This window comes from Lygodium microphyllum, chromosome 25, assembly GCF_053477565.2.
Source record: "Lygodium microphyllum isolate KBCC chromosome 25, Lygodium_microphyllum_v1.1.10, whole genome shotgun sequence".
NCBI lineage: Eukaryota > Viridiplantae > Streptophyta > Polypodiopsida > Schizaeales > Lygodiaceae > Lygodium > Lygodium microphyllum.
The window spans coordinates 26439796-26466905 of record NC_141159.1 but is presented as its reverse complement, the minus strand read 5'-3'; positions in this window follow the sequence as shown (position 1 = coordinate 26466905).

Sequence of the window (27110 nt, the reverse complement as noted above, 5' to 3'; positions counted from 1 at the left end):
CCATGGGCAAATATTCAAAATAATTTTGTAAATGTCTTTCCATTGTTGAACATGTAGGCTCACACAACAAAGGAATTGATTTCAATTTTGATATTAGTCTACAAGCTAATCATGTAACCACTTCATGTTTTAAATATGGAACCACTTTATGCACATCTCAAACAATGTTCCTTGGTTTATTATGGCACAATTTGAAAAAGATGCTCTATTTATGGCAACATATCGTACTACTTCTTGGCTCGTAACCTATTTCTTTGTGTGTTGTTTCTTATGGTTAATATTACCCTCCTCCTAGATGAGTTTCAGTGCCATGGCACTCATTGTCATAGGTGGCATGTTTCAACTTGCATCAATGACATGGATGCTAGGGACAATCATGTGTTTTCATTGGAGGAGTCCTTTGGGCTATTGATGGGTGGCAAAAGATTCTTGGCACATGGTAATGACATTTTTTGGCTACTAAATTTCAATGGTGGGTTGAAGAAAAAGAGTGCTAGCTCAAAGGTTAGAGAAGAGCTAATGGCACATCAATCCTTGCAGTCTATAGTATTTGCAAACAATTGAAAAAACTCTCATACAGTCTCTTCTTGGGGGAAATACTAGCCTCCTTTTCATGCATAGGGTATATATTGCACGTTTGGGAGATGAATTAAACTCCAAGCAAGCTTAGAGTATTATTCTACACTTGAGGACCCAAATCATACACATCTTATTTTATAAATGTTAGGTGAGTATGCATGCACACTTTGGTGTTACGTAGATAGAACAAAAATATTTTTATTCTTTACACTTATATTGTCAATGGAGCAAGGGGGCTTGACAAGTGGGAAAAATTGTTGGTGTTGAGGAAAATGTACTTAAAGAACATCCTTGGAGATACCTTCATTGTGTTGGAAAAGATATTGACTGAATGATGAGTTATTGACAATATATTGTAGCTATACCTTCATTGATTGATATTGACTGATATTAAATTAAGGTATCTCATTGACTAATATTGACAATATATTGTAGCTATATCACTCATTGACTGATATTAAAGAACTACAATACCTTAAAGAACATTCTTGTCAATAGCTATACCTTCATTGACAAGAATGATTCTCTTTTAAAGTTTCTTTCCACCTTGCTTTTATCACTCATTGTGATGGCATTGTAGTGAATGAGAATGAGAGTGAGAAGAGTGCAAGTGACTCAAGGTGACAATCCGAACCATAGGTGAGACATGTTTCCTAGGTGTGTCTTGCCCTTGAGCAAATGTGGGGGGATAGAGAGAGAATGGCTAGGGAATTAGGGATTGAGTGAGCCAACCAAGGCCACCAAACATACCTTAATTGAGGATCCTAAGGTATGGTGTCGTGAGCATGTCAAACATATATTTATTTCATTTTCTTTTTTTCTTTGTTTTTTCTCTACCTCTCTTTCTTTCTTTATAATAAATAGGAGAATACCATATAATATGCTTCTAGTTTTGAAAGAGAGATAAAAAAATTTTATAGGGTTTGTAAGGCTAATAATGATTACACATTGAGCAAGTACTCTATACTAAGTTTGAGTGTTGGAGAACTTTCTCCCAATGAAGAACTTCAATTTGAGAGATGATTGAAATTCTTGCATGGCCATTAGACTTCTTGTCAACATAATAAAGGGCTTATGGTGGCAACTAAAGTGATTTTTGTTAAAGAAAGTAATCTCCTTGATGTTGGATTTCTTCTCACATGCCCTTGAAGTTCATTAGCATCAAGGAAATGCCATAAAAGTGCCAAAAATGACGTTAATTTAAGGCGAAAATTAAAGTTTAAAGGATGCAGTGGACGTGGATCTTATAATTTTAAGTGATTGTTAAAATGACAAGAATTCAAATCAATTTTGACGATGAACTTCGCAGTGGTTGCAGATTTTTCATAAATTTTTTGGGTGCCAAAATGAAGTAGATCAAGCTCGACACAATTCAGGACTTCAAGACGGACAAGAAAAATTTCTTCAGTTTGCAAAACAGACACCAAACATAGAAGAAGCTAAAGGCTGGGCACTCGAGGTGTAAAGTGACTTTGAGGATTTTAAGGGGCATGACCTTTGGGAGCCCAAGAGCCCCAAAAATTTGACGAATTAGGGGGCAGGGGCATTTTGTAGCTGAGACAAGTAGGAAAACAAAGACGCCACCATGTCATTTTGTGTAGGAGGGGCCATGGGGGTTGCAAAGAACCACATAATCCAAAGACACTTGGCCGATGCTTGAAATTTTTGCCCTCTATTACTTGTTTCTGATCCGACATTGATGGTTAAGGGAGAAAGAACCAAAATTAATCTCTCTCTCCTCTTAAAGGCAATTCATGTGTGAATCAATTGGAAGAGATCAAAATGAAGACCCATTATCTGACTTGAATAGATAGACATGAGATTATGCCGATGTTGAGGAGTAATGACGAGCACTGATTGAAGACTAACATGGGGTTTGGTGGTTACCCAAAAATCCAATTCTTGAAACTTGAAACCTGAAAAAATGGTCATAAGCCTCTTTTCAATAGAAATTCAAATCTTTTTTTACAATTCATGGTACAAATCTTGTCCATATGCAATGAAAGTTTGTTTGAAGCTTGGTTGCAATGTGTTTGAGGGCTATGTGTGATAAAATTCAGAAACTGTGTTAGTAATAGTGAGTTATTAATTTCAAAAAATACAAAATGCATATTTTCAAGGAAAAAAATATTTTTTTGTTATTTTGGGCAATCATTTTTTGTTCTTGTGGGATAAAATTATATGTGACTCAAAATGTAATTTTTATCAAAGAAAATAGAGAAAAAATAGTTTTTACATCCTAAAAAATATGAAAAATTAGATTCATGTTTGTGCATGTATAAAGAAGGTAAAGCATGAGGTTTTACCCTCCATTTATATGTTTTTGGTATATGCTTATCACTTTTCACATAAAAACACACAAAAGCTATTATCGAAGCAAAACCTTAAATGGTAGGAGAAAGGGGATTGTGGGAATTAAGAATCCTTTGAATTCTAAGTTTTTGCATGTTCTAACATTTTTGGGACAAAAATTGGATCCAATACTGGCTATAAGGCTCTGGTCGATGAGCCTCCTAAACTCACCAAAACAACTCAATGGCATCGTGGCTAAGAGCATATAGACACTACAAATTGTTTTAACCAAAGAATGCATTTCTAGATAACGCCTCTAGATTATAGTCTAATGTGATGTCCTTTTTTGCTCCAAGCAATTGAATACCTGAACGTAATAGTGTCTAGCACCTTGTAGCACAAACAAATGGGACACCCCCACCTTATTGCTGTGGCCTCATTATGGCTCTTCTACATCCCAAGGATTAGCCTTAGGATGTGCCATTTCAACATAAAGCATATATGCAACATAGTCCTCTCTTTTAATAAAATATTCTAAGAGACAATTTAATCCTTTTACCAAATCAGTCGGCAAAGGAAATGATTATCTAAACCGACGGCTCAAACCTACGGCTCATAGAACCTCACACTCAATGTGGGTCAATCATCCAAAAACAAGTGCTATGCATCCAGGAGATCATTCTCTTATACCATGTGTATGTAAATGGGAATGCAAAGTGAATGTCATAGAGTACACAAAAAAGTAAACTTATAGATGAAAGAGTGTGGATGTGCATTAATAAATCCTTTCATGGCTTCACTCTAGAGTGGTGCATCATTGCTATGGCAACACCGAAATAATTTGTACTATTGTCCTTTTTAACTTAGAATAGTCATATACTATATATCAAGATATTCATGAAATCAATATTCTACATCATATTCAACTTTCCTCAGTCTTTCCCTCTACCACTTATGATTTTGCTTGTAGTGGTAGGTGTAAATAGTATTTTTATATATTTTTATTATATGAAAAACACTAAATATGCACTAAAGCATAAGGAATGGAGATAATTTAAGACTAGAAATCATGCCTTAGTCCACCATACATTCATGAATATATTGATAATTTTTTATAAATTTTCAAATGCAAAAACTATTTTTTTCATGTTTTCTTTGGCTAAAATCATATTTTGTGAGTACTTTTCTTTACTTTTTTATTATAAATTGTTGTATTTTTTGGATTTTCTAAGTTATGACATTACTCCACACTCTAATCTATGTTGATGTTTAATTTTATCCCACATGAATAAGATTTGATTGTGTGAAATAATAAAAAATGTCATTTCTCCTTTAAAAATATGCCTTCCAGGTTTTTGAAAATTAATTAATCATGATTTCAAAAATGGAGTCTAAATTTTATAATGGATAGCCCTCAAACACATCTCAACGAATATCAAATGAAATTTCTTCACATATAAACAAGATTTTCATTATGAAATGTTAAAAAAAATTGAATTTCCATTAAAGAGAGGCTTACCGCCATTTTTCGGGTTTTGGATTTCAAAAATTGAGTTTTGAGGTAGCCATTAAACCTACCATTGATCCCCAAACAATGTTGTTGGTCATCACTCCTCAATGTTGACATGATTCCATAGCGATATGATTCAAGTTGAACAACTTGTCTTCATTTTAATCTATTCCCATTCGTACACATGAATTGCCCTTAAGAGGAGAGAGGAGGAGAGAGAAATACTATTTTTTTAGATTTTTGATCAAGGCACCATTTTGTGATTGGAAATGAGCATTGGTGGGTAAAAAAATCGAGAAGGAGGTGGGTATCATCAGATTATACAAGTCTTCTTCAGTCCCCCCATAGCCCCAAATCATCATCATGTGCAATAGATGGCCTCCATTTTTTGTGGAAAAAAAAAAACTACCCCCTCCCAACGTGTCAAATTTTGGGGCCCTTGGGGAGGTCCCAAAGGTCGCACCCCTTCTCTCTAAGTCAATTTTACACTTCTCTTATTCCTCCTCTTACCCGGCTTCTTCCAACTCTCGCGTCTAGTGACCCATCTTGATTTCAAAACATTTTGTGTGTTCGTCGCAAAGTCCCTAATTGCCTAGAGCTTTTTTCACCTCATTTTGACATGTGAAAAATTTATGAAACATTTGCAACCATTGTGTAGTGTGTCTTCGGAAGTAATTTTAATTTTCATCTCTCACGGCTACTTAAAATTGTCAGATTCGTGTCTGCCACTTTCTTCGAACTTTAAGTTATGCTTCAAATAGAAAAAAATCAACACATTTTTTGCTCTTTCTTGGGCATAAAATCTACTCTCAATTGTGACCATGAGATAGGTGACTCAACCGATCAAGTCCATGAACTAATCTTTACACAAAGAAACCAAAAAGAGAATTAAGTTTCTACAAGAAAGATACACAACAAAACACAATCACAACTCTCACCCTACCCCCTGACAAAATTTGTTGAGATGACAAGCTCAACACATGCGGACATTAATGATGGACCGCCTGGTTAGATGGGTCCACACGTCTATACTTAGCACGTCGATGGTCATTATGACTCTCACATGGCCATTGACTTATTACTTATTATATTCAGGTTGTTACACCTATTTACATCTAGCGTAGTTAATGCACCAGTCAACTAGTGTAGTTGGTTATGCATTGTTTGACTTAGTAGGCCGTTTTCCTTTATATTGTATCTTATCTATACTTTTTGTATATTGTAAAGTGTGTGGAAGAAGAAGAAAAAACCAGCAAGAAAACGTTTTGGCCTCCATCTCTCTTCTTGTCCCTTGAGTGAGCTTGTCCTTGTGCATTCTGTGTGTGTTTGGCGCAGCATCTTGAGTAAGTTCCCCCACCACGCGATTCGTGACATGGTATCAGAGCTGCACCACTGATTGAGACTGGTTTTGAAGGCTAAAGCGAAGGAGAGGAGCCAAGGATTCGAGCAAGAAAGCAATGGGTAAGAAGCTATTCCATTCTCTACTTCTTTTCTTGGACAGTGCCTGTGGAGGCATCGGAAGCAGGGCAGAGCAAAAATCTCAGATTGCAGTGAGATTTGGTGTGAGCGAAAAGCGCCATCCGAGGTCATTTCAGGCCCCGTTTTAGACTCGCAAGGTTGCGGACAGCAATTCAAGGTATCCTGCAATTTCAGCTATGTCTATCGTATACAGGTGCACAGGTTACAGATTTCAGATCTGTAAGTTCAAAGGTGTTTATAGTGAATAAACACAAGGTTTATCTACAAATTGGTTACCGATTGCATGTATTGTTGAGCAGATAGTGAAAAAGGCTATCTGGTGTATTGTTGTGCACTACAGGTTGAGGGTTGTAGAAGATTTGCTTGCTTTTTGGTATTAGATTTGTGATAATGGCAGAGAACAGTGGAAACCCCATCATTGAGAAGCTCGACAAGAACAACTATCCTTCATGGAAGTTTCGTGTCACAAACTTCCTTATTGGAAAAGGCCTCTACGAGTTTGTTTCAGGTGAAGAAAAGGAGCCAGAGGTGAGTGATCCTCCAATTGTAAAAGAGACAAAGGCACGGAAGGAATGGAATGCAAAAGACAAAAAGGTCATGTATTGGCTATCTGCAGTAATTGACAATAATATGCTAGGACATATTAGAAATGCAGAGAATTCATATGTAGCTTGGACCATACTTGAAAGTATATTTCTGTAAATATAAAGGCACGAAAGATTCAACTCAAGCAAGAGTTGAATACATTGAAGAAAGGGAAGATGTCTATCAATGAGTATGCATTGAAGGTAAGGAGCATGGCAGATGCCTTGGCAGTGATTGATGCAATGCCCGATGATGATGATTTGGTATCATCTACCTTGGATGGACTTAACAATGAAAAGGCTTGAAAGTCTTTTGTAACTTCTGTATATGTCAGAAAGCCATTTCCAGATTTCGATGAGTTGGTCTCCCTTATGATCACTAAAGAGATCAACATGTAGAGTGAGACATCTGAAAAAAGTGGTGAATAGGTCCAAGCTTTCTACTCCAGTTCAGGAAGGGAATGTGGCAGGTCCTCTTCAAGAGGTCGTTGTACAGGACGTGGTAGTGACAACCAGCAAAACAGATTGAATCAGCAATTTGGCGATATGCAGGTTGAGGTCATGGTAACTTTAGAGGCAGGGGGAGCTTTAGAGGAAGAGATGGATGGAAAAACAGAGGTTCTAAAAACTCTGGTATTGTGTGTCACTACTGTGGCAAAATAGATCATATTGCAACCCAATGTTATGCTAAGAAATATGATATTCGCAGTGGTAAGTTGCAGCAAGTAAACTATGCATCGTCTTCACGACAGAATGAAGACAAAAATGAACGTATGTTTGTTATGCAGCATATGCTGAATGCTATTACAAGAAAGGGAACACATGATGATGTCTGGTATGTTGATTCAAGTGCATCCAATCATATGACCAGCCATGTAGAATGGTTTGGAGAGATGCAGGATTTGCAAAATACAGGTTATGTGCAGATGGGTGATGATTTATGCCACCCAATTTCACACATTGGAAAAGTTCCCTTGTCCTTGCATGATGGTAAGACAAAAAGTCTTTCAGATGTATTACATGTACCATCTATTACAAAGAACTTGGTGTCAGTCGGTCAGATGGTAGAGCAAGGGCTGCAAGTAAGATTTAATGCAAATGGCTGCTTTGTAGAAGACTTCAATGACAAGTGTAGGTTGGTTGCAAAGGGAAGTAGAGTTGGATATATGTTTACTCTGGATGCTGGAATTCCTACTATGAATGCTGCTATGTATGCTAAAGGAAAAGGTGTTGTTGTAGATATTGAAATTTGGCACAAACGCATTGGACATACAAATGTACAAAGGTTGAAATTAATGCAATCCAAAGGATTGGTCATAGGTTTGCCTACATTTAGAATTGCAGAATTTCATAAGGTATGCGAAGCATGTCAGTTTGGTAAGCAGGCAAGATAACCCTTTTCACATGGCAGAGATGTAAGCAGAAATATCCTTGATGTTGTGCATATAGATATTTGGGGGCTTACACAAAATGTATCTCTTGGAGGCAGTTCGTACTTTGTCACATTCAATGATGATTGTTCTAGAAAGTTGTGGGTGTATTTTATGAAGGAAAAGAGTGAAGCATTTGAGCACTTTAGAACTTTCAAGGCTACAGTTGAAAGAGAAACAAGCTTGAAAGTAAAGTACTTGAGGTCAGATGGAGGGGAAGAGTACCTCTCGAATGAGTTTAGTGATTTTTTGAGGTCTCATGGGATTAAGAGACAGTTCACATGCAGGCATACCCCATAGCAAAACGGGGTTGCAGAAAGGAAAAACAGGCATATTACAAAAGTTGCACGCGCCTTGATGGCTGAAAAGAATATGCCTAAGCATTTTTGTTCTAAGGCTATTTATACTACTGTTCATATTATGAATAGAACTCCCACAACTGCAGTTTATGGTATGACCCCCGAAGAATGTTTTACAGGTAAGAAGCCTGATGTCTCACACTGGAAATTGTTTGGCCGTATTGCATATTTCATGTGCCAGATGAGTTGCATAAGAAATTGGATCCAAAGGCTGAAAAGTGTATCTTTTTTGGATAATCTTTAGAGCAAAAAGGGTATCGTTGTTATAACCGTGTCACATGTAAGTTCAGAGTGAGTAGGGATTTCATCTTTGATTAAATGAGCAGTTGGTATGCATCTAGTGGTGATGCATTGGATGATGATGATGATCATGGCACTCATGTGCAGGCTGAGAAGCAAGAATCACGGACTCTTAGTGGACCAGAGACATCATCTAGTAGTCCTTAGTCTCGAAGACTAAGGATTAGCTCTACATCTTCAGATGCATAGTAGCACTATAGGTAAAGACAAAGGAAAGAATAAAGTGTCAGATGGCACTGATGTAGTTCTTGATGGAGACTCCAGTGGCTCAGAGAGCTTGGATGATGAGCTTGGCATTCCTTCACTGAGGACTCCAAGTGTGCAGAGAGTACGCGTCAATGCAAAGACTCTATTGAGTGATCCAGTGGTATGCAGGTTTAGCAGGGTGAGATACCCTGTTAACAGATTTGGCTTTGAAGGTTATGCAGCTCACCATTATGCTTATATGGTGAAAGTGATTGAGGATGTTGAGCCCACATGTTTTTAGGAGGCTGTTAGTCATGCTCATTGGGATGCAGCAATGGATGAGGAGATGGCTACATGAGAGGCCAATAAGACTTGGGATCTAGTATCATTGGGATACAGCAATGGATGAGGAGATGGCTACATTAGAGGCCAATAAGACTTGGGATCTAGTATCATTGCTGAAGGGCAAGAAAGCTATTGGATGTAAGTGGGTTTATAAGATTAAGCACAATGCAAATGGTTCTATTAGTAGGTACAAAGCTAGGCTGGATTCAAAAGGCTATGCCCAAACATATGGCATAGATTATGAAGAAACCTTCAGTCCAATTGCTAGAATGGCAACTGTTAGATTTGTGATTGCTTTGGCAGCAGCCAAAGGTTGGAGGTTGCAGCAAATGGATGTGAAGAATGCCTTCTTGCATGTGATTTGCATGAAGAAGTGTATATGGATCAGCCAACAGGTTATGAAGATTTAGAGCATCCCACATATGGTGTGCAGGTTGAAGAATGCGCTCTATGGACTCAAGCAAGCACCTAGATCATAGTCTAACAAGATCAGAGAGTATCTTTTCAATATTGGCTTTTATGTTTCTAATGTTGATCACTCACTTTATGTGAGAAAGGGAGATGCAGGTTTGGTCATCATAGTCATCTATGTGGATGACTTGATTATTACAGGTGATAGTGATAGTGGGATTGCTGAAGTCAAGGACTTTTTGAAGAAGAAGTTTGAGATGAAGGATTTAGGTGAGCAAAGGTACTTCCTTGGCATTGAGGTGATAAGATGTGATGATGGTATATGGCTGTCCCAAAGACAGTATGGCTTGGATATGTTGTCCAAGTATGGTATGACAACATGCAAGCCACTTTCAGTCCCATTGGAGCAGAATGTAAAGTTGAGTGCTGATGTTGGGGATGAGATAGAAGACCCTACTATGTTCAGGAGGATAGTGGGGAGTTTGATCTACATGACCATTACAAGGCCAGTCTTGTGCTATGTTGTTGGTCTTGTGAGTTAGTTTATGCAAGTACCTAGAAAGCCACATTTGGATGCAGTCGGACGCATATTGAGATATGTGAAGTCCACATTACATTATGGACTTTTCTATGAGGCAAGTATAAATGTACAGGTGTTTGGATGCACAGATGCAGATTGGGCTGGTAGTATGTCTAATAGAAGATCTACCAATGGATACATGTTCTCTCTTGGTAGTATAGCAATTACTTGGAGCAGCAAAAAGCAATCTACAATTGCTTTGTCGAGTAGAGAGGAGGCTAAGTATAGAGGTGCTGTTGTTGCAGCATGAGAGGTAGTATGGCTGCAAAAGTTATTGGTTGATTTAGATGTGCAGGTGAAAGTTCTAGTTGTCATTTATTGTGACAACATGAGTAGTATACAGTTGGCTAGGAACCCTTTATTCTATGCCAGGACAAAACATATTGAGATACACTACCACTTTGTGAGAGAGAAGGTACTAGCAGGTGAGATTGATTTGGTGTATGTCAGCACACAAGATCAGATTGATTTGGTGTATATCAGCACACAGGATCAGACAGCTGACATCTTCACGAAGGCATTGGGTATAGAGAAGCTTCAAAAGTTTCGAAGCTTACTTGGAGTTGTAGAGATGCAGTTGAGCTTGAGGGGGAGTGTTGAGATGACAAGCTCAACACATGCGGATATTAATGATGGATCACCTGGTTAGATGGATTCACGCATATACACTTAGCACGTCAGTGGTCATTATGACTCTCACATGGCCACTGACTCATTACTTATTATATTCAAGTTGTTACACCTATTTACAGCTAGCATCTTGAGGGGGAGTGTTGAGATGACAAGCTCAACACATGCGGATATTAATGATGGATCGCCTGGTTAGATGGATCCACGCATATACACTTAGCACGTCAGTGGTCATTATGACTCTCACATGGCCACTGACTCATTACTTATTATATTCAAGTTGTTACACCTATTTACAGCTAGCATACTTATAGCGCCAGTTGACTAGTGTAGTTGGTTATGCATTGTTTGACTTAGTAGGCCATTTTCCTTTATGTTGTATATTATCTATACTTTTTGTATATTGTAAAGTGTGTGGAAGAAGAAGAAAAAACCAGCAAGAAAACGTTTTGGCCTCCATCTCTCTTCTTGTCTCTTGAGTGAGCTTGTCCTTGTGCACTCTCTGTGTGTTCGGCGCAGCATCTTAAGCAAGTCCCCCCACCATGTGATTCGTGACAAAATCAAGGCATGAAGATCCACAAGGGATAGGTCAAGTATAATCGGATAGATAGTTGCTTACCAACAGCTTCAACACAAACCGGCTAAAAAGAGCTATCAAAGGAGTCATCCTAAGTGGTGGTTTGACCTGCCTACCTAACCGAGGACAACTAGACCACAAACTTCTACTAGGCAAGGACTCCTATAGCTTGGCCTATTGTTTTTAGATAGTTTTGATTTATCACTAGTTTATACTTCAAGACTTGATACTCAAGCATATAAAAAGGAGGGAGCCTCATATTACTTTTGTTGCTTAGGTTACTACAATCTGATCATCATAGTTTAATCTTGGCCACTTGTATATCCACTAGCCCAAGCCTTCCCACTAATATAATGTCAATGTGGGCTATGTCTTCTTGGGTACTATTAACTAAATGAATGACCTCATTGGGCTCTAGTGTATTATCATTTAAATGGACAGGTTGTTCCAGCTTCCCAAACAAAGACCTCTCCTATAGAGAGATCCATGGATTTAGGCTCATTCAAACCTTCCCTGTTTGGATTATTGCATTGTCATAGTGATAATCCAAACTAGATAGGGTTTCAATCCTAGATCCATCACATAAATGCATCCCAGAGTGATGCGTAGTGTTAGATGTGTCATTATGACCTCTAATCTCATCCACTTGGGGGTTGACCATGTTATGTCCACTTGGCACTCTTTGCTTTTCATCTAATCCAACAGTCACCGTTTTAGAAGTTTTGGGTCTCCAAACCCATCTCCTTTTTATCATTGCCTAGCTTGATTAGATGCCACACTTCTTCTATTTTTATATTCTTTCATTATAACTTATCTATATCGGCTCACTTTCTACATATCACTTCCTATAAATCCGATGCTTTTACTAGATCCAACCCTAGGTGGGTCTTTACCATCATGAACCCTAGGTTTCCTATCACTTGGACTCCCAATAGTTGAGATTGTCCATATAATAGCATGCATTAGCTATGTTTCGGGGGGTCATCTCCTTCACATAATTTTCTTCCAATTTTGGACCAGCCAGGGGTTGCTTAACCACTCTCCTTCCCTCATTAGGTTAGTCCTCTTCTTTGGGATCAACACTGGGTCATCTAGATATTCATATTCATCTTGACCTAATCCCATCGTGCCAGGGCCTCTGATCTCTTCCATTTCCACCTTTATCAGTGTAGGAATGTTACTTGCTCCATGGAATTCCCTGTTTGCTAACTCATAAAGTTTTCTAGGAAGTCCTATAACTTTTAGCATATCATTCTAATTCTTTCTTAGAGGATCTTCTATCCCTTTATGATCCATAGCTAATTCCCGAATAAATTTGCACTGGATCTTTTGCCCCTTACCTAAAACAAATATATCTACATTATTTAGAGCTTGGGGGTCATGCCTCTTTAGCAGTGGTTTTCCCTTTACGACTAAGGCTTCCAACGTCCTCAGGAGGCCTAACATTTTTGCATGGTGACCCACCACATGGGACATTCTAGCTACAACTAGATTCCATTGTGTGTCTGTACTTTTCCATGGCATTACGGCTTTAGCATGATTGTTAGTTGATGCCATGAGTGCCACGAGTTCCAACATACTTGTTGGATATTCTCTAGATTGATGGATGGTTGTACACAGTGTTTTTTTTATAGAGACCACACTAAGGCCAACCTCGACCCATGCATCATACTAGAGGACAGACTGACTACTAAGTGCTTACTTTACACGTCACATAGATCATCCCTTGTAGAGAATTCATTCTCTATGTAATTAACTAGGTCCATTAGTAAATTTTGTATAGTGCAAGACAAGTGTTTGAAAACTTGGGAGAACCCCATTTTATAAATACTTTAGCACATCACTTGTTAGGACCAAAAATGGGCCCAACACTGGCTCTAGGGCTCTAGAAGGGCCTCCTAAGTTCACCAAAACAACCCCATGGCCTGGCAACATAGAATGTATAAACACTACAAATTGTTTTAATGAAACAAAGCATTTATAGATAACGTCTCTAGATTATAGTCTAATGTGATGCCCTTTTTTACTCCAAGCCATTGGAATATCCAAATATAATGGTGTCTAGCACCTCCTAGCACAAACAAAGGGGGCATTCCTCAACTTATTGTTGTGGCTCCACTACAAAGGATGCACCATTTCAACATAACACACATATGCAACATAGTCCTCTCTTTTAATAAAACGTTCCAAGAGATAATTCAATCCTTACCAAATCAGTCCCTAAAGGAAATAATCATCTAAATCTACGATTTAGGGAACCTCACACTCAATGCGGGTCAATTGTTCGAAAACAAGTGTTATGCATCCAAGAGATCATTCTCTAATACCATGTATATAAATATGGATGCAAAGTGAATTTCATAGAGTGCACAAACAAGTGAACTTATAGATGAAATAGTGTGGATATACATAGACAAATATTTTTGTGACTTCACTCTAGCATAGTACATCATTGTTAAGGCATCATCGAAACAATTTGTGCTACTATCCTTCTTTTTAACTTAGAATAATAGTATCCTATATGCCAAGATATGCATGCAATCAATATTCTACATAATATGTAACTTTTCTTGGCCCTTTTTCCTATCGCTTATGATTTTTCTTGTGGTAATAGGTATAAAGAGTATTTTTATGTGTTTTTCTTATATGAAAAGCAATAAATATACACTAAAACATAAAGAATGGCAAGAATGCTATAGTCCTACCATACATTTACGAATATATTCATAATTTTTGTAATTTCTTGGATGTAAATACTATTTTTTTCGTATTTTCTTTGGTCAAAACCATATTATTTGAGTATTTTCCTTTATTTTCCTATTATAAATGCTATATTTTCTATTTTTTCTAAGTCAAGACAATACTCCACACTCTAATCTATCTTCAAATTCAATTTTATCCCATATGAATAAGATTTGATTGCCCAAAATAACAAAAAATACAGATTCTCCTTAAAAAACACACTTTTCTAATTTTCAAAAATTAATAACTCATAGTTTCATAAATGGGTTCTAAATTTTATGAGACACAACCCTCAAGCACATTGCAACCAAGCATTAGACAAATTTTCATCACATATGAATAAGATTTGCATTATGATATGTCATAAAATATTTTAATTTCCACTAAAAAGAGGCTTATCGCCATTTTTTGGGTTTTAGGTTCCAAAAATTGAGTTTTTGGGCAACTACCAAACATGTCATTAATCGTAAAATAGTGCTGGCCATCACTCCTCAAATGTTGACATGATTTCATAGCAATCTAGTTCAAGTCAGACAACCCATCTTCATTCTAATCTATTCCCATTCATTTGTGCATGAATTGCCCTTAAGAGGAGAGTGAGGGAGGAGAGAGAAATGTCTCACCTCATTTTGGTACCCAAAAAATTTATGAAAAATCCACACCCACTACAAAGTTTGTCTTTCGAAGTGATTTGAATTCTTGTCTTTCATGGCCGCTGAAAATTAGAAACCACCACTTATTAGCCTCTCCTGACAAGCACATCACCTATCGATACCAAAAATGGCCCTGATACTAGTTCTATCGGGCCTCCTATACACACGTAAACAAGACACTATGAACTAATTTAACCAAACAATACATTTGTAGATATCATCTCTAAATCGTAGTCCAACGTGATGCCCTTTTCGACTCCAAATAGGGAGTACCCAAACATATCCATGTCTAGCACCTCATAGCACAAACAAAGGGAGAACTCCTCCCTAGCTTATTGTTGTGGCCCCACTACGACTCTCCTACACCCTAGGGATTAGTCCCATAATGCATTGTTTCAACATAAAGCACATACGCAATATAGCTACTCTTTAATGAAACATTCCATGATATAATTTAATCCTTACCACATTAGTCCCCAAGGAAACGATAAGACTAGAACACCATATTGGGGAATATGGGAATTTCCCATAAGTTTGGGACACGTGGTCAAATCTTTGGATTTATCATAACTTGAACACTATAACTCCAAATCGAGTGCTCTATAGCTCAATAGATTCCATTTTTCAAGCGCTTTCCAATGATAGGTCACATTGCATGGTTTTGAGAAACTTATGGGCATGCTATTCTTGTGCCACCTTTTTAGTATTCAAAAAATGGGAATTGGGAGATTCCCAAACTCACTAATATTGTGTTCTAGGCCCATAGCTTGGGGAACCTCACACTCAATGTGGGTCAATCATTTGAAATCAAATGATATGCATGCAAGAGATAATTCTCGTGATACCACCTATGAAAATGACGATGCAAAGTGAAGGACATAGAGTGCACAAACAAGTAAACCTATAAATGTGGATGTGCACAAACAACCCTTTAATGATTTCACTCTAACATATTGCATCATTTCTAAGGTAGTACTAAAATAATTTATGCTACTTCCTTTCTTAGACTTAAATCAAACGGATCCTATATGATTGAGAGAGCAGATTTTACGATTGGAAAAGAACCATAAATTTGCCAATTTTTTTCTATTCGAAGCATAAATTAAAGTTGGAAGGAAGCGACGGATGTGGATCGAACACCCCCCTCAGTAACGAAAGCAATCTTGTGTCTATCATCCAAATATACTTGCACTTGATTGTATCTAGAGAAGCCATCCAAGAAATTGTAGGCCTCTTTACCAGCCACCCTCTTGAGCATATGCTTGGTGTATGGCAATGGATAATTGTCTCTCTTCATGGAAACATTGACTTTCTTGTAATTGCTACACACTCTGATTTTTCCATTCTTCTTCATCACGATCACTATGGGTGACACCTAGTCCGTGTGCTCAATTTTATAAATGAATTCAGGTCTCACTAGCTTATCGATTTCCTCCTTGACAGCAGCATGAGCATGTTTAGAATTAATTGGATATGTTCATTGATATCGGTGTTGCGTTGGTTGTCATCGGGATGTTATAAATCATTACACTTTGATCTATCCCCTTCAATTCATCAAGGGACCAAATGAATACATTTATGTATTCTTGTAAGAGAGCAATAAGAGTTTCCTCTTGCTTTTGATTTGAGCTTGGGCTTTGCACTCTAGTGAGCATACACCTACTGGTGTTAGGTCTTGCTAGTGTTATGTATACTTTGCCCTATTGTCCAGGGGGTATGCCTACTCATTGACGGATGCTTTGGTGACATATTTGGGTGTTTGCTCAGGGTCTTGATGACTGTTTGGTGCTAATTTATGCCAGTTTATGGCTAGTCGTGTCTTGGTTGTCATTTATTGACTTGGTGTAGTGATTTGGTCAGTAATTGACTCTCACAATACCCTGCTATCATTTATTACAGCAAGCATATAACTCCGAAATGACATGGATTTTTCATGCTGAAATATTTTAAAATGTTGTATTTTCACTAGTACTTGGTGGGCAGCAGCTTTGGTTACACTTTTCTCGCCATTTTCTCTCAATTTTGGTGATTTTTTTGTCATTTTCTACAGTAAATAGTAAGCAGTTTTGAACTATCTACAGTCTTCTAGCCTGCATTATGGTGAGTTCGTCCCACTGATCATGCTATTTTCAACATCACTAAGCTTGACGGTATGAATTACTCTTATTGAAAGAGCCAGATTTGACAGGTATTGGTGTAGAAATCGCAGATCAAACCATTGAGGTTCAGCGCGGGCAGCTGCCTGCAACTATGCCAGATGAGGAATGGTTTGAGCTTGATGAGTTATGCAAGTCCACTATTGTATTATCTCTCATAGAATAGGTTCATTATAATGTATTTGAGGAAGAATAGAGTGCATGGCAGTTGTGGGATAAAATCAAGAATCTCTATGACAAGAAAAGTCCAGCGAGTTAGATGTATTGGCTAAAGTAGCTTATGGATCTGCACATGAAGGAGAATGTGACTATTTCTACTCACTTGAGCCAATTCTATGCTATACTCAAGAACTTGACTTCACAGAACATCACTTTTGTAGAGGATGTCACTCCTCTTTTCTAGCTTGGTACTCTTAATGAGTCATGGGATGTATTCCGCATTGCATTATGTGCCTCTACTGCTACCTTGAAATTATCTGATGTTGAGAGTGCTCTTCTGCAGGAAGAAGTTAACCGCAAGAATTTGGATGCTTCTCGTATGTCGCATGCTATGACAGTTAGAGGCAGGAATGATGGATATGGAAAGCATGGCAGTGGCAGTGGCCATGGACGGGATTCTCAGAAATCTCGGTCCAAGTCTCATGGGAAGTCACGTAGCAAATCCCGTGGCAGGAATGCAAATGTTACTTATCACCATTGTGGGAAAAAGGGCCATATTAGGCCACAATGCCATGAACTGCGCAATGAAAGGCGCAAAGATAAGGGGAAAGACAAAGTACAGGATAAGTCTTCTGATCGCAGCACAGTGCCTACAAAGTCTAGTGTTAAAATTGAAGAGATCAATGTTATGCAGCCTCAGGATGTTGATGATGATTATATCCTTGCATCTTCTTCTCATGCTTCACAGATGACAGAGATACACTCTATGTATGCACAGTGTTGGCTATTGGACTCAGGTGCGTCCTTTCATGTGACACCTTGCCGAGAGTGGTTTCATTCATACCGTATTGTTTCGGGTTCTGTGCGCTTGGGTGATGACAGCTCTCTTGATATTTTTGGCATTGGTGATGTTAGGCTATATTTTCCTTCTGGCAGCAATTTTGTTATGTAGGATGTACCTCATGTACCTGCTTTGACACGCAATCTCATGTCAGTTGGATAGCTTGATGATGCAGGTTATCATATATCTTTTGGAGACTCTGCATGCAAGATCACTCGTGGGGAAGACTTGTGATTGCGAGAGATGCCAAGGCTGGTAGCCTCTATCCCTTGATTGTATCTGCTTCTTCCCTTGATCATGTTTTGTCTATGGGTTCTATCCCACATGTATCTCTTTGGCATGCCCGTTTGGGCCATATGTCGTTGAAGGGAATGAAAATGCTTTTTGGTTTGTAGTACTTACTGCCCCTTGATTATGCATGTTTTGATTCATGTGAGCATTGTCTTTATGGCAAGCAGACTAGGTCTATGCATAAGAAGTCTGATAGGCCACGCATGAGTGAGCTACGTACATTCGAACGTCTGTGGACCCATGCCTTGTTAGTCTATGGAGGTGCAAAGTATTTTGTTACGTTCATAGATGATTTTTCAGGGAAAGTTTTGGCTTATCCCATTAAGCAAAAATCTGATATCTTGGATGTGTTTCAGAGATGGCTTGCATTGGTTGAGAACTAGTCTAGGTATAGGCTAAAATGCCTAAGAACAGATAATGGGGGTGAGTATGTCTCATGTGCTTTTGAGCAGTTATGTGATGAGAGGGGTATTAAGCATCAGTTGATTTCCCCCTACACTCCCCCCCCAAAATGCTTTGGCTGAGCAGATGAATAGAACCATCCAAGAGCGTGTACATAGTATGCTTAGCCACGCAGGCCTACCATAGAGCTTTTGGGCTGAGGCAATTACTGCAGCTATGCATATCATAAACAGATCACCTTCTAGTGGTTTGGATTTCCAGGTTGTCGAGGAGGTATGGATTGGAAAACCTCCCTCTTATGTGCATCTATGTATCTTTGGATGTGAGGAATTTTTCCATGTGCCCAGGGACAAGAGAAGTAAATTAGATCCTAAGAGTGTCAAATGCATTTTCCTTGGTTATGGGGATGCAGGCGAGATGGGTTACTGTCTCTGGGATCCGTAGGGGCGGAAAGTCATCCGCAGTCATGATGTAGTCTTCCATGAAGACAAGATGCATAGGTAGCCTGAGAGAGTTGTTGAGATCCACAGGGTCATATTTCAGGAGGATCCGAGAGCTCCCACAAAACCAGTTGGACAGCCTACAGCTACAGCAAATGCTCATAGTTAGGGTGTTGGACAGGCAGCTAGGCAAGCAGCAGAGCCTGCCATGAGATGGTCTGCTAGAGATAGACGTCCACATGATAGATTTCAGCCCTCAATGAATTATGTCTTGGTTACATATACAAGAGAGCCTTTCACTTATGATGAGGCTATGCGCAGGGGTGACAGTCACTCCTGGGAGAGGGCTATGCAGTCTGAGATAGACTCCTTGCATAAGAATGAGACTTGGGATTCGATTTCCTTGCCTAAGGAAAAGAAGGCTTTTCCATGCAAGTGGGTGTACAAGCTGAAAAGTACCCCTGGATACCCCAAGCCAGCATACAAGGCTAGACTGGTAGCAAAGGGTTTTAAGCAGGAGCATGGTGTGAAATTTGATGAGGTCTTTTCTCTTGTGGTTAAGATGACCACCCTACGCTTAGTCTTGGCTTTGGTTGCTCAAATTGACTTGGATTTATGCAGATGGATGTCAAGATGGCTTTCTTACATGGGGACTTGCATGATGAGATTTATATGGAGCAGCCTAAGGGCTTTGCAGAACTTGGCAGGGAGCACCTAGTATACAAATTGAAGAAAAATCCTTATGGCTTGAAGCAGGGACCTAGAGAGTGGTATCATAAGTTTGATGCCTTTATTCAGTCACAGGGCTACAGTAAGAGTGCTATGGATCCGTGTCTTTACATGAAGAAAGCCTGTGATGGTTCTTTATTGATTTTGGTACTCTATGTGGATGATATGCTAGTAGTAGGGAAAGCTTATGATGAGCTAGATGCTCTTAAGGCTCAGCTCAAAAAGAGCTTTGAGATGAAAGATCTGGGACATGCCTCTCACATACTTGGTATGCGCATTAGACGCGACAGGCATCAGGGACTCCTCTACTTGTCATAGAGGGAGTACATTCATAAAGTCCTTGAGCACTTCCGCATGCAAGATGTAAAGCCTATTGGCTCTCCATTGCCTTCTTATGTGAAGGTATCACAGGCTGATTGTCCGTAGACATATGAGCAAAGGGCCAAGATGGCCAAGATTCCTTATGCATCCGTAGTGGGCACTCTTATATATGCCATGATCGCCACTCGTCTAGATATTGCCTTTGCAGTTGGTGTTGTGGCACGCTATATGGCTACACCTGGCAAGAAGCATTGGGATGTCATGAAGGGTATCATGAGGTACCTGAAGGGCACTGCAGATATGTGCATATGCTATGGTAGCCAGGATATAAGGGTACACTGACTCTGATTATGTAGGACATGCAGATAGTAGGAAGTCCACTTCCGGCTATGTATTCACCTATGCTGGAGGTGTTGTTTCTTGGATGTCCAAGGTACAGAAATGCACAGCCCTTTCTAATACAGAGGCCGAGTATGTTGCAGCCACACTGAGGCTTGCAAGGATGTCATTTGGTTGGATCATTTGGTTGCTAACCTTGGTATTGATGCTATCCCTACACTGCATTCGGATTCTATGAGTGCTATTCAATTAGCCAAGAATCCGGTCTTCCATGCGAAGATGAAACACATTGAGGTGAGGTATCACTTCATATGTGGGGTCATAGAGGACAAGTTTGCTGACCTTGTCAAGATCTCGATTGACCAAAATCCTGCAAATCTACTCACGAAAAGCCTCTCTACAGAGCGCTTTGCCTTCCTTAGGAGAGGTTGATGGGCATGGGATGAGATGACATCTTTCCTCATCCTGTTGTACATGTGTACATGTTGTACTGTCTTTTTCTTTTTTCTTTTCACTTCTCACTAGGGCAGATTCTCCTTTAAGTGGAAGGTTGTTGGGGGTAAAGGTGCCTCCGCCTAGCTGCCCGTGTATTACTACACTAACAGTCACCGCTACTGCACACTGCAGGTGGCGGGCGCCTGTCACCGTCACTTTATTCTTTTTTCCTTTAGTGACAGTTTGAATAAAGGAAGGCTCGGTCACACATTGTGACTGTTGGAGTTCCCATTTCTTCTCTCTCTCGTTCTTGCTCTTGCTCTCCCACCATAGCTCTCGAGTGCAAGCTTCGATCCTTCTCTCCTTTTAGATTCCAAGGAGTATGTTCACACCCCTATTGGAAGGTCAGACACTAAGAAGTCCTTGTTTACCAAGAAATGTGGTTATCATTCTCTTGATAGATTTTATGCAACTCAGTTATGTTTGATATGCTCAATGCCCCACCCTCATAAGGTGCCACCAATGATCCATGGTACTCAAAGTTGTAAGGCCCCCATTAGGAGGAGAAGCCAAATGTGAGCCCGGACATTGGTTGAGTCCTGACTTGTATGTCAGATTGCCCTGATTTGTTCTATCGCTTTTCCTTCAATGTCGTACTCTATTGTATCTATCTCTTCTTCACTCTCCTCTCCCGTAGAGCGACAATCCTCATACTCCTCATCATCAGAGTCCTGTCCTTCTGACTGCTCATCATCACCTAAGCTTTCCTCTCCAGTCTCCGTGTCATCAGTAACTTAAGCCCAGTTATATAACAAATTCAGGTCGTGGACCTTGGTCCATTTCCATTCTGGCTTAGCTAATAGATCACGTAGAGATTTTAAGTTAGCAGCCAAGTTTCCTTCCAGTTTATTAGTCAGATACTCTACGATTTCCTGAAGCTCTAGTTTGTTGTTGGGGATATGGAACGAGGCTGGTTTGCTTGGGTTGAGTGAGCTTCCTGCCATCATGCAAAGTGGCACAATTGGCTCCTCAATTGACATGGTTGCGGCTTTAGCAGCCTGCCGATATAGTTCTTCCTCATCCGAGATTGGTAGGTCAATGGTTGCCAAAACGTGCATCCAATCCCTCTCATCCTCAGGGCAAGGAATATATTTAGTGAGTGATCCATAGGGTCTGGTCGTTTGAGTGTCGCCTTTCAGCATAGCTGAGATGGCATCTACGTCAACAGGGGTCGTCTTCCAAGTGTCCATCTCTACCCTTACTGCACTAGTTCTGTTCCCTAGGAAAATCAAACCATTGCCCTAGTTCTCAATGACATGCGCATTCCTCATCCAAGGTTGGCCTAATAGTATGTCGTAATCCACTCCCTTCATGACAATGAAGTTTATTGAAAATTGCACACCGGCAATCTTTACTGGCCAATTCTTTAAGACCCCGAATGGTCTTACCTTCATTCCATTTGCTAACATGACGTTAAACCTGGCACTCTCTACAGGAGGGTTTCCCCATGCCTCTAAGACTGCATGGTTTAGTACACTAACACCTGCGCTTGTGTCTACAATTCCTTTTCGCATCATATCTCCTAAGGCTAGGACGGGCAAAACTACGTGCATTTTAGTGCCTTCCCAAAAAGAATTAATGTGCAAAGACTTAGGAGTTGAGTGTAGAGTCAGACTTGGGATCTGTGTAACCGCATCATGATCTTGCGGATCAGCACACCCGCAAGTCTTGTGTGTCCCTCCATCGAGTCTTTTAACTCCTGCCACAAGGAATGATTTTGCCTAAGCAGATCTTCCAAGCTTAGAGTTACTGGAGTAGACAACAACGTTGTGAGGAGGCTAATGGGCTCTTGTCTTCCCCTGAGGCTAGCATTTCTAGGCCATGCATTTTGTTCGCCTTGGCAAGTTTCCCCCTAGCCTTGCTGCAAAGTTGCCCCCAGTGGTGTAGGTATGCTCATAGCTTGTGGTCTTGAAGGTGAGGCCGGTGTGCTCACGCTGGAGAAATCGTCAAAAGGATCTTCTAATATGGGTTCAGCATCCTTGAGGTGCTTTTGGGCGTCCCTGACCCATTCCTTGACCTTAGCTATAGCCTCAAGCTACCGTTTGGGATGGGGATATTCCCCTACCTTGGCACTCCCTCGCTCGGCTATCTTAGGAGCTGAGGTCTCCGATTCTGCGTCTGTGACCTTCTTTCTTGTTACTAACGTAGTCGCTTCCTCGGTTTTAAGAGTTATCTTTGCATCAGTTCTCTTTTTCGATCTCCTCCGACTTTTCTTTCCTATTGAGATTGCATCAAGGTTACTTGGCCCTGGCAAGGAGATGCCTGCCTGTTTTGTTTGAGCTCGTGTCATAACATGTAGTGGGATGGGCGTATCCTCACTACCAAAGGTTTCCACTCCAAAGAGCCCCAAAGGCACCGATGGCATGTTGGCAGAGCTGGTTGATGGCTTCCGCCTAGGACAGTCAGGAAATAGATGTGTGATTCCACACTCTGTGCATCGGAGATCCGCTTTGTCCTTGTTAGCTTGTTCTCGTTCTGGCAGCGTGATGAAATGTGGCCTGGGTGGCCACAAGTCCAGCATGTGACTGGTGGCTGGGCCCTCCAAAGCCTCTGCCTCTTCCTCTTCCTAAAGCCATCACCGGCATCGGTCAATAGTCAATCAGGACTGGGTTTCCCTCCTCGTCATAGGATATGTACGGGTTGACATATGTTTCTTCCTCATTAGGCTCCTCCACAAAGTGAACAGGAGCATCGCTAGATGGGTGGGTTACAAAAGGCCCTGGTGGCCTGGGTATACCAGTTGGGTTCATCTCCAGCCTAGGCACGGCAGGTCTTGAGTCAGTTGGTGCTGGAAGAGCTAACTGGGCTCCCCTCCCAAAGAAATTAGGTGGCCTATTACCTAAGTATGGAGGGTTGTACTGTTGCACGTATGGGAATCTCCTCGGCATTCTGCAATGCACTCCATCATGCCCGAATCTACCGCAATTTGAGCACGGCCGAGATCTAGGATCTTGGCACTCAACAAGGAGGTGATTCGCCACAGTATATACATTGTACATGCGATCTCACAGGCTTCCTCACGAGCTCTTGTAACCGTGCAATCTCCATTCTCATCTCTGCCATGCCCTAGTGTCATGGTCTACACTCTTTTCCTTATCCTTCACACTAGTTGTTTCTTTTTCCCCCAAAGTAGTTGATCTATCAGGGTCCCTCTGGCTTGCACTTTCTCGGTTGGTAGTCCTCATGCTGCGTTCCCTGACTTGATCATCTACGCGTATTGCCTCCTCGAAAACTCTAGCTAGCACGTCTCGTTGCAAGGTGGAGTTACTGGCCAAAGCCTTGTAGAGCTCCTCACTCCGAATCCCGTTCATGAACATTGTAGACACTGCCCTCTCGGTAGGTCATTCATTGGTAGGGATTCTCTTGTAGAGGCTACACACTTGAGTGATGTAATCCCTAACGTCCTCCTTCTCCCTTTGACTGATATTCATCAACCTAACGATGAGGTTATCCAAATACCCTGCCTCTGAAAACCTCTTGATGAAGAGGCCCTTAAGGCGAACAAAGTTCATATGTTCTACGTCATCTAGACTAGAATACCAAGTCCTCCCCTTATTGCCTAAGCACACGCCAAAAGCTTGAGCTCGCTGCGCAGGGTCAGTAAGACCATTTGCCTTAGATACTTGCTCAAACTGCTCCATGAAGTTGTACAGGTCATTGCTAGGTTCGTATCTAGCTTGTTGTTTTGCTACGATGGGGATTCTAGCCTGCCCTTTAGCCCCTTGCATGACTCCCAATCCCAATAGTAGCACGGTGGCTAGGGCAGTAGTGCTCTATTCAACAGACGTGTTGTCCAAGAGTCGCTTTGCTACCAGTTCGCTCAATGTCATGTCAGCCTCTGCTACCCGTTCCCTCTCTACATTCGGTCCAGATTTGGTAGCTCCAGCTAGATCTAGCACTCGTCTAGCCTCGTACATATCTACGTCTTGTTGTAGCCTTCTAGCCCTTTGCTCATGGTTGTAGGCAATTATGCCTTCTAGCGCTCTCTTGATTGCTCTTCTCTCTTCTTCCAGGTTTTCTACCACTTCCTCTACAGGTCTGCCCTGGATCACGGTCCTAGTGAGTAGATCGTAGTTGTGGACCAGTTCCTGGACTGAGGTTGGAAATTCTCCTAAGTCTAATTGGTCCTCTCCTCATTCGCCTCTTGATTCCGACGTTGTTTCTGCTTCCAGCTCCATGAGGTTGTCAATAAATCCAAGCAGCTCCGGCAGCGTCCAATCCCCTATCTTGTTGCTTTCCGTGTCTTCGTGTCTTCTCCAGGTCCTACTAGTAGGGCACTCAGGCACCTGTCTAAGTCTTGGGGTCTTCTCCTACTAGTGGGTTCCTTAAGCGATTTATCTAAGTGAGTTTCTTTGATTATTGAATACAAACCTCAATTTATGGTCACTCGGTGAGTATGTTGTTTCTTGTGCACTTATGCCCAATCAGGCTTTCAGCTTTCCTAAGTGTAGTTCAAGTGCGGAAATTCAATGTAAGTGCCGCAAGCAATTCCTTGGCGTCTTACTCACTCTCGCTCGTTTCGGGCCTGATAGGCTTGTAGGTCCATTTTCTGGCCGTTTAGTCAAGGTTTAGGGTTTCCTTGTATGTTGCCTTGTTCGCTTCCGGTCGATCAGGTTTTACGGTTCAGCGGCTCGCATCCAGGTCCTTGGGTCCCTCAATTGTCTACTGCCAACCGCTAAGCAGTTGTGTACTACAATTTCTCTTATCAAGTGTGCCAGAATCAAGTTCTGAGCACCTGAAGGGTTTTGACAAGTTGCGTTAATGGGTATTTTTCGGGTCGGGTCAAATTTCTGACAGATTTGACAAAAAGTTGCACTCGGACCAACTGGTCCGAATTGCAGGGTCCGAGTGGGTCACTCAGACGGGCCGAGGCATGGGGTCGAGGGCCAGATTTCCGGATTTGACTCAGATGATTTTTATTTGGATGGGCCAAATGGCAGGTTCGGACAAGGTAATTCAAACAGGCCGAACGGCGCTTGGTCGAGGGCCGAATCTCAGGTGTGGCCGAATTTCCGAATTTGAGACTCGGACGGGTCGCTCGGACGGGCCGAGGCCGGATGTGCCACATGGCAAAGAGCTTTGACTCGGATGGCCGAGTGGGTTGACTCGGACAGTTGCCTCTGATGGTTCGAGGGCCGACTAGGGTTTGGCCAAGTGGGCCGAGTGACAAGGGCCGAGGGCCGATTCTGGGACTCGGCCCAGGAGAGGCCACTCGGACGGGCCGAACGCAGCACATGTAACCCACACGAATGCGATTTCGATCATTTCACCCAATGTAGGCCGACGCCATAGTCATGCACTTCCAGATCCTATCTAGGGAAGTAGAGGGAGAGGTTTGTATACCTGAACGGGTCGATAAGTGCGTCGGTGACGCGATCGAATCACACGAGCTGGGGCTCTCTAGCTCTCTCTCTCTCTCTCATATTGAAATGGCACAAATGAGCTCTCTTTTGGCCTCCTGGCTCTTATATGCCTTTCCAAATGTGGCATTGATGCCGCCAATCACTCTCTTTTCGATCTTAGGCCTCATTAACGAGCATTTTGCGCATTTTGCACGATTTTTCCCTGTTTTGCCCTGTTTTGGAACAGTAAACTCTACCCTTTTCCGGTTCGATTTCCTAACTCTAACCTACGCTAAATGCAACGAAGATCAAAGGCAAAAAATTGAAATAGATCCTCCATGCTTTCCAATCATCAAACAACCAAAATATCCCAAAATACTTACTTGTTTTGAAGATTAAAAACACCCAACTTCCTACCTATCTCAAGCTCCGTTTCGGGGATGAGTACTTTGATGCTCGATATGAGGTGCACAAGTGCTCAAGCTTGAATCCGTTGGTCCCGGCAAACGGAACCAAAATGTGGGAGCTTTCACTCAACTGCCAAGACCCACAGACCGCTTATTGTTTCAAGCATTCCAAGCGAGCTCTAATGGCTATCTCTCACCTAGCCAACGCGCCGTCGATCCTACGAGTGTAGTGAGCTTACCTTGATGCTTGATCGAGTACCCTCCTCTCCCTTGCACTCCGGTAGCTCCACGATTCTTGATGCTAGCTCAAGTATCCTCAAGCCTCCTCCATCTCCAAGCTCCATCCTCCATAGCCGCATGCGCAAGAGAAGAGAAGAGAAGATAAGAGAAGAAGAGGAGAGGAGATGGTGAAGAGCTTCACCCTCTTGATCCCTCACTCTCACACACACTCACTCCCTCACACTCTCACACTTCCTCTCTCAAGAGCACACACAAGTAAGAAGGAGAGAAGAAGAGAAGGAGAAGAAGACT